The following is an 8,929-nucleotide window of genomic DNA, read 5'->3' on the forward strand; positions in this document are numbered from 1 at the left end:
GACAGACTGGCTAAACCGACCGTCTGCCAGCTGTCTCACGTCACCAAGGTCAGATAAATCCTATCACATAGAGCCTCTTTCACCTAGCTATCATCATATAGAGACTGTGTCTGTTCCCCGAATTTGGAAATCCAAAAAACGTTTCAACCCATCTAAGGTTAAAAATTTAATTGATGTTCAACAAATAAAAAACAGCTATATAATACAGATGAGCAAATGCTAAAGCTTGGGTTGCTGAATATTCGATCCCTTACTCCAAAAGCACTCATTGTTAATGATATGATTTCAGATAATAAACTAGATGTGCTGTGTTTGACAGAAACCTGGCTAAAACCAAACGATTACATTACTTTAAATGAATCAACCCCGCAAGATTACTGTTATAAACATGAACCTCGTCTGAAAGGCAAAGGGGGAGGTGTTGCTGTAATTTATAGTAATATTTTCGAAATCACTATGAAATCTAGTTTTAAATATACTTCTTTTGAAGTGTTGGTGCTTAATGTATAAATATATAGTATAAATGATAAATCACGTTTGAGATTTGTGCTGGCTACTGTCTACAGGCCACCAGGGCACCATAAAGATTTTATCAAAGAATTTGCTGACTTTCTATCAGAGTTAGTATTGGCTGCAGATAAAGTACTAATTGTTGGTGATTTTAATATACATATAGATAATGAAAAAGATGCATTGGGATTGGCATTTAAACATTCTGAACTCTATTGGAGTTAGACAACACGTGTCAGGACCTACTCATTGTCGTAATCATACTCTAGATCTAATATTATCACATGGAATAGCTGTTGATGCCGTTGAAATTCTGCAGCAGAGCGATGACATCTCAGATCATTATCTAGTCTTGTGTAAATTACATTTAGCCAAGGCTGCAAAGCAGACTCCGTGTTACAAATATGTGAGACCTATCCCTTCTGCCACTAAAGATTGCTTTATTGATAGTCTTCCTAATCAGTTTCATCATCTCAGCATCCCGGATAGCTTAGAAGAACTAGATATTGCGACAGAAACTCTTAACTCTCTCTTTTCCAGCACTTTAGACACAGTTGCTCCGTTGCGCTTAAAGAAGATTAAAGAAAATAGTCCAACGCCGTGGTACAACGAGCACACTCAGGCACTTAAGAGAGCAGCCAGAAAAACAAAGCGCAACTGGAAGAAAACAAAACTAGAGGTATTTCGCATCTCATGGAAAGAGAGCTCGATTGCTTACAGAGAGGCCTTAAAAGCTGCTAGATCTGCTTATTTTTCAACCCTATTAGAAGAAAATAAACAAAACCCTTGGTATTTATTTGAAACAGTGGCTAAACTAACGAAAAATAAAGCTTCAAGCCCAGACATTTCCAAGCAACACAGCATCAATGACTTTATGAACTTCTTCACTTATAAGATTGATAATATCAGGGACAAAATGATAAATATGCAACCGTCTACTACAGTATCGCATGAGGGAGTGCATTGTCTCCCTAAGGAAAAATTCGATTCATTTATTGCTATAGGAGAGGAAGAATTCGTTAAACTCATTAAATCATCTAAACCGACAACATGTATGTTAGACCCTATACCGACTAAGCTACTGAAAGAGATGCTTCCAGAGGTCATAGATCCTCTTCTTACTATCGTAAATTCATCTTTGTCTCTAGGATACGTACCAAAAACCTTTAAGCTGGCTATGATTGAACCACTTGTTAAAAAAACACAACTTGATCCTACAGAATTAGTCAATTACAGGCCGATCTCGAATCTTCCCTTTCTGTCAAAGATACTAGAAAAGGCAGTATCTTCACAACTACGTTCCTTTTTAGAAAGAAATGATATCTGCGAGGATTTTCAGTCAGGATTTAGACCGTACCATAGTACCGAGACAGCTCTCATTAGAGTCACAAATGATTTGCTCTTATCATCCGATCGTGTTTGTATCTCCCTTATTAGTGTTACTCGATCTCAGTGCTGCATTGACACTATTGACCACAACATTCTTTTAAATAGACTCGAAAATTATGTTGGCATTAGTGGAATTGCATTAGCATGGTTTTAATCATACTTATCTGACCGTTATCAGTTTGTAGCAGTAAATGAAGAGATGTCTCATCGATCACAAGTTCAGTATGGCGTACCACAAGGCTCAGTACTAGGACCGCTGCTGTTCACACTGTACATGCCACCCTCACACACACTCTGTACATGCTACCATTAGGAGATATCATTAGGAAACATGGAATTAGCTTTCACTGTTATGCCAACGATACTCAGCTCTATATTTCTTCACAACCTAACGAAACCTACCAATTCACAAAAATTAACGGAATGCATAGCTGATATAATAAACTGGATGACTCGTAATATCCTACTATTAAATTCTGAAAAAACAGAGATTCTAATTATTGGACAAAAAACTTCCACATGTAATAACCTAGAATACGGTCTAACACTTGATGGCTGCTCTGTTAAGTCTTTGTCGTCGGTTAGGAACCTGGGTGTGCTCTTTGATACCAATCCTTCATTTAAAAGTCACGCGTCTAGTATCTGTAAAACCGCATTTTTCCATCAAAAAAAAAAATCTAAATTACTTCATATGCTCTCAATGACAAATGCGGGACAATTAGTTCATGCGTTCATGACCTCAAGGCTAGATTATTGTAATGCTATTATGGGTGGTTGCCCTGCACGCTTAATAAACAAACTACAGCTGGTTCAAAACGCAGCAGCTTGAGTTCTTACCAGAACCAGGAAGTATGACCATATTAGCCCAGTTCTGTCAACACTGCATTGGCTCCCTATTAAACATCGTATACATTTTAAAATATTGCTGATTACTTACAAAGCACTAAATGGTTTTGCACCACAACACTTAAGCAAGCTCTTAACGCATTATAGTCCTTCACGTCTATTGCGATCTCAAAATTCCGGCCAGTTGATAATACCTAGAATATCAAAATCGACTGCTGGCAGTAGATCCTTTTCCTATTTAGCACCAAAACTTTGGAACAGCCTTCCTACCATTGTCCGGGAAGCAGACACACTCTGTCAGTTCAAAGCTAGATTAAAGACACATCTCTTTGACCTAGAATACACATAACACATTATAGACTTCTATAATTCAATGTTAGGCTGCATAGTTTAGGTCAGCCGGAACTGGGAACACTTCCCATAAATCCTGATGTACTCGTTACATCATAAGAAGAATGGCATCTACGCTAATTTTAGTGTCTTTGTTTATCCCGAGGTTTTCCCGCAGCCTGCCGGATCCAGGCCGTATCCAGATCTGACGAAGTACCTTCGCCTGGACCCGATGACAACACAGTGCTGAAGTGCCAGCTAGTCTCTCCCTATGGAGGATCCCTTTACCACTCTACAGATAAAGCGTTGTTGGGATAATTTTGGTTTCGCGTATCTACCCCGAAGTGATAAAATTCTGTATCAAAATGTTAAGGCCAGACAAGTAGTTTAAGGCGTGGTTTGTAGAGAATTACAAACCTGCGCACATATATTCAAATGCGCATAACTATAGAATTAAATCTTGATGCGCACGTGAGCGCACATCAGCGTTTCTCACAGGTTCGCGTTTAAAGTCTGTGTAGAGAGAATGATGTCGTCTCAGCGGCCTCTAATTTATTAACTAATGATCCTTGCGACGGAAGTGAATCAATCAAAACTAACTTTAGCTGGAAAATATCTTTATTCAAGAACCGCTATAAAGCCAAAACAATCTCTGTTACCTTAAATTATCCGTTTGTTACTGTAAAGCCGCTTTGAAACAATCTACATTGTTAAAAGCGCTATATAAAGATGAAGATGACTTGACTTGGCTAGGCGGCCCATCCCCAATTTTCATTCAACCCCTAGCCACACGGGTCGAGGCCTGGCGAGCCATCCCCAAGTGCCGAACTGGGTTATGAACACAATAAGCGAGGTTACTCGTTCCACGGGTAACCGGTCCCCCTTCACTAGGCGCCCAGTTGTCATTTCTCAACTGGGCCACGGCCTGTCAAGCCAGCCCCAAAGAGAATATGTGATGAGATAGTCAGTAGATTGTGTTCACTCAATGGCTGGCTGTCGAGGTGGTGTCCGCGAAATAATATAGAATTCATAGACAATTGGAAAAGTTTTGGGGGCAGACCTGACCTGTTGAAAAAAGATGGTATTCATCCCTCCTGGGATGGTGCTGCTCTTCTCTCTATTATTTTGGCTCATAGTCTTAGAGCTCAAACATGACAATCTGGGGCTCAGGTCAGGAAGCAGACAGACTGGCTAAACCGACCGTCTGCCAGCTGTCTCACGTCATCCAGGTCAGATAAGTCCCATCACATAGAGCCTCTTTCCCCTAGCTGTCATCACATAGAGACTGTGTCTGTTCCCCGAATTTGGAAATCCAAAAAACGTTTCAACCCATCTAAGGTTAAAAATTTAATTGCTGTTCAACAAATAAAAAACAGCTATAATACAGATGAGCAAATGCTAAAGCTTGGGTTGCTGAATATTCGATCCCTTACTCCAAAAGCACTCATTGTTAATGATATGATTTCAGATAATAAACTAGATGTGCTGTGTTTGACAGAAACCTTGCTAAAACCAAACGATTACATTAATCTTGCGGGGTGAACTCATTTAAAGTACTGTTATTAACATGAACCTCGTCTGAAAGGTAAATGGGGAGGTGTTGCTGTAATTTATAGTAATATTTTCGAAATCACTATGAAATCTAGTTTTAAATATACTTCTTTTGAAGTGTTGGTGCTTAATGTATAAATATATAGTATAAATGATAAATCACGTTTTAGATTTGTGCTGGCTACTGTATACAGGCCACCAGGGCACCATAAAGATTTTATCAAAGAATTTGCTGACTTTCTATCAGAGTTAGTATTGGCTGCAGATAAAGTACTAATTGTTGGTGATTTTAATATACATATAGATAATGAAAAAGATGCATTGGGATTGGCATTTAAAGACATTCTGAACTCTATTGGAGTTAGACAACACGTGTCAGGACCTACTCATTGTCGTAATCATACTCTAGATCTAATATTATCACATGGAATAGCTGTTGATGCCGTTGAAATTCTGCAGCAGAGCGATGACATCTCAGATCATTATCTAGTCTTGTGTAAATTACATTTAGCCAAGGCTGCAAAGCAGACTCCGTGTTACAAATATGTGAGACCTATCCCTTCTGCCACTAAAGATTGCTTTATTGATAGTCTTCCTAATCAGTTTCATCATCTCAGCATCCCAGATAGCTTAGAAGAACTAGATATTGCGACAGAAACTCTTAACTCTCTCTTTTCCAGCACTTTAGACACAGTTGCTCCGTTGCGCTTAAAGAAGATTAAAGAAAATAGTCCAACGCCGTGGTACAACGAGCACACTCAGGCACTTAAGAGAGCAGCCAGAAAAACAAAGCGCAACTGGAAGAAAACAAAACTAGAGGTATTTCGCATCTCATGGAAAGAGAGCTCGATTGCTTACAGAGAGGCCTTAAAAGCTGTTAGATCTGCTTATTTTTCAACCCTATTAGAAGAAAATAAACAAAACCCTAGGTATTTATTTGAAACAGTGGCTAAACTAACGAAAAATAAAGCTTCAAGCCCAGACATTTCCAAGCAACACAGCATCAATGACTTTATGAACTTCTTCACTTATAAGATTGATAATATCAGGGACAAAATTATAAATATGCAACCGTCTACTACAGTATCGCATGAGGGAGTGCATTGTCTCCCTAAGGAAAAATTCGATTCATTTATTGCTATAGGAGAGGAAGAATTCGCTAAACTCATTAAATCATCTAAACCGACAACATGTATGTTAGACCCTATACCGACTAAGCTACTGAAAGAGATGCTTCCAGAGGTCATAGATCCTCTTCTTACTATCATCAATTCATCTTTGTCTCTAGGATACGTACCAAAAACCTTTAAGCTGGCTATGATTGAACCACTTGAAAACAAAACTTGATCCTACAGAATTAGTCAATTACAGGCCGATCTCGAATCTTCCCTTTCTGTCAAAGATACTAGAAAAGGCAGTATCTTCACAACTACGTTCCTTTTTAGAAAGAAATGATATCTGCGAGGATTTTCAGTCAGGATTTAGACCGTACAGTACCATAGTACTGAGACAGCTCTCATTAGAGTCACAAATGATTTGCTCTTATCATCCGATCGTGTTTGTATCTCTCTTATTAGTGTTACTCGATCTCAGTGCTGCATTGACACTATTGACCACAACATTCTTTTAAATAGACTCGAAAATTATGTTGGCATTAGTGGAATTGCATTAGCATGGTTTTAATCATACTTATCTGACCGTTATCAGTTTGTAGCAGTAAATGAAGAGATGTCTCATCGATCACAAGTTCAGTATGGCGTACCACAAGGCTCAGTACTAGGACCGCTGCTGTTCACTCTGTACATGCTACCATTAGGAGATATCATTAGGAAACATGGAATTAGCTTTCACTGTTATGCCGACGATACTCAGCTCTATATTTCTTCACAACCTAACGAAACCTACCAATTCACAAAATTAACGGAATGCATAGCTGATATAATAAACTGGATGACTAGTAATATCCTACTATTAAATTCTGAAAAAAACAGAGATTCTAATTATTGGACAAAAAACTTCCACATGTAATAACCTAGAATAACACTTGATGGCTGCTCTGTTAAGTCTTTGTCGTCGGTTAGGAACCTGGGTGTGCTCTTTGATACCAATCCTTCATTTAAAAGTCACGCGTCTAGTATCTGTAAAACCGCATTTTTCCATCTTAAAAAAAATATCTAAATTACGTCATATGCTCTCAATGACAAATGCGGGACAATTAGTTTATGCGTTCATGACATCAAGGCTAGATTATTGTAATGCTATTATGGGTGGTTGCCCTGCACGCTTAATAAACAAACTACAGCTGGTCTAAAACGCAGCAGCTCGAGTTCTTACCAGAACCAGGAAGTATGATCATATTAGCCCAGTTCTGTCAACACTGCATTGGCTCCCTATTAAACATTGTATACATTTTAAAATATTGCTGATTACTTACAAAGCACTAAATGGTTTTGCACCACAACACTTAAGCGAGCTCTTAACGCATTATAGTCCTTCACGTCTATTGCTATCTCAAAATTCCGGCCAGTTGATAATACCTAGAATATCAAAATCGACTGCTGGCGGTAGATCCTTCTCCTATTTAGCACCAAAACTTTGGAACAGCCTTCCTACCATTGTCCGGGAAGCAGACACACTCTGTCAGTTCAAAGCTAGATTAAAGACACAACTCTTTGACCTAGCATACACATAACACATTATAGACTTCTATAATTCAATGTTAGGCTGCATAGTTTAGGTCAGCTGGAACCGGGAACACTTCCCATAAATCCTGATGTACTCATTATATCATAAGAAGAATGGCGTCTACGCTAATTTTAGTGTCTTTGTTTATCCCGAGGTTTTCCCGCAGCCTGCCGGATCCAGGCCGTATCCAGATCTGACGAAGGACCTTCGCCTGGACCCGATGACAACGCAGTGCTGAAGTGCCAGCTAGTCTCTCCCTATGGAGGATCCCTTTACCACTTTACAGATAAAGCGTTGTCGGGATAATTTTGGTTTCGCGTATCTACCCCGAAGTGATAAAATTCTGTATCAAAATGTTAAGGCCAGACAAGTAGTTTAAGGCTTGGTTTGTAGGGAATTACAAACCTGCGCACATATATTCAAATGCGCATAACTATAGAATTAAATCTTGATGCGCACGTGAGCGCCCATCAGCGTTTCTCACAGGTTCGCGTTTAAAGTCTGTGTAGAGAGAACGATGTCGTCTCAGCGGCCTCTAATTTATTAACTAATGATCCTTGCGACGGAAGTGAATCAATCAAAACTAACTTAAGCTGGAAAATATCTTTATTCAAGAACCGCTATAAAGCCAAAACAATCTCTGTTACCTTAAATTATCCGTTTGTTACTGTAAAGCCGCTTTGAAACAATTTACATTGTTAAAAGCGCTATATAAAGATGAAGATGACTTGACTTGACTTGGCTAGGCGGCCCATCCCCAATTTTCATTCAACTCCTAGCCACACGGGTCGAGGCCTGGCGAGCCATCCCCAAGTGCCGAACTGGGTTATGAACACAATAAGCGAGGTTACTCGTTCCACGGTTAACCGGTCCCCCTTCACTAGGCGCCCAGTTGTCATTTCTCAACTGGGCCACGGCCTGTCAAGCCAGCCCCAAAGAGAATATGTGATGAGATAGTCAGTAGATTGTGTTCACTCAATGGCTGGCTGTCGAGGTGGTGTCCGCGAAATAATATAGAATTCATAGACAATTGGAAAAGTTTTGGGGGCAGACCTGACCTGTTGAAAAGAGATGGTATTCATCCCTCCTGGGATGGTGCTGCTCTTCTCTCTATTATTTTGGCTCATAGTCTTAGAGCTCAAACATGACAATCTGGGGCTCAGGTCAGGAAGCAGACAGACTGGCTAAACCGACCGTCTGCCAGCTGTCTCACGTCACCAAGGTCAGATAAATCCCATCACATAGAGCCTCTTTCACCTAGCTGTCATCACATAGAGACTGTGTCTGTTTCCCGAATTTGGAAATCCAAAAAACGTTTTAACCCATCTAAGGTTAAAAATTTAATTGCTGTTCAACAAATAAAAAACAGCTATAATACAGATGAGCAAATGCTAAAGCTTGGGTTGCTGAATATTCGATCCCTTACTCCAAAAGCACTCATTGTTAATGATATGATTTCAGATAATAAACTAGATGTGCTGTGTTTGACAGAAACCTGGCTAAAACCAAACGATTACATTACTTTAAATGAGTTCACCCCGCAAGATTACTGTTATAAACATGAACCTCGTCTGAAAGGCAAATGGGGAGGTGTTTCTGTAATTTATAGTAATATTTT

The sequence above is a fragment of the Squalius cephalus genome (genome assembly GCF_949319135.1).
Source record: "Squalius cephalus genome assembly, chromosome: 22".
NCBI lineage: Eukaryota > Metazoa > Chordata > Actinopteri > Cypriniformes > Leuciscidae > Squalius > Squalius cephalus.